The sequence below is a fragment of the Cariama cristata genome, unplaced genomic scaffold (genome assembly GCF_000690535.1).
Source record: "Cariama cristata isolate BGI_N322 unplaced genomic scaffold, ASM69053v1 scaffold5553, whole genome shotgun sequence".
NCBI lineage: Eukaryota > Metazoa > Chordata > Aves > Cariamiformes > Cariamidae > Cariama > Cariama cristata.
This window is the reverse complement of record NW_009609995.1, coordinates 22,331-23,073: the sequence shown is the minus strand read 5'-3', so window position 1 is coordinate 23,073 and position 743 is coordinate 22,331.

Genomic DNA, 743 nt, shown 5'->3' with positions numbered 1-743 from the left:
GGGCCCGTCCCCGCCTGTCCTTGGCCCCTGCTGTGACCCAGACGTGTCCTGGGGGGACCTGTAGTGCTCCCCAAACTGTGGCACAGGCACTCCAGCACCTAGAGCAGGGACACGGCCAAAGTGTTCCCAAGAGTCCCCCAAGCCCTGCCAGTCCCAGGTGAGCCCCATGGGATTATCCCCATCCCAACTGGTGCCTGCTCAGCACCCACAGCACCTGAGAGCAGCCCTGCCCTGTGGCCCTGCACCCTGCGGGGCCGAGGGGGCCCCAGTGTCACCCGGGCTGGCAGCACAGAGCTGGCACAGGGACCCCTGGGTGCCGCAGGGGACCCCTGGGTGCTGCAGCCCTCCCACCAGCCGTGCTGCTCCAGAGCATCGTGTCTGGCTGCAGATAAGGAGCCGCTGGGGGCTGCCGAGCCGTCCCCACCCGGCATATCTGCACGGCCACCCTGCTGCAGGGTGCGTGGGACAGAGCCCTTTGTCCTGCCCGTGCCCCTGCCCACGCCAGGGGGGACACGGAGGGTGTTGAGGGCACGAGGGAACAACCTTTGCCCCGGGAAGGGCAGCGCAGCAAAGCCCCCCCCATGTGAGCCCCATTGCTGGCTGTCACTGCTCCCGCTTGCAGGCTGACCCCAAAAAGGACAGGTACCCCCCAGAGCCACCCTGCTGTCCCCCAGCGCAGGGAAGGGTGCGTGGGGCTGGGACGGGGCTCGGGTGGCAGGGTGAGGGCATGGGCTGCGCAGAGC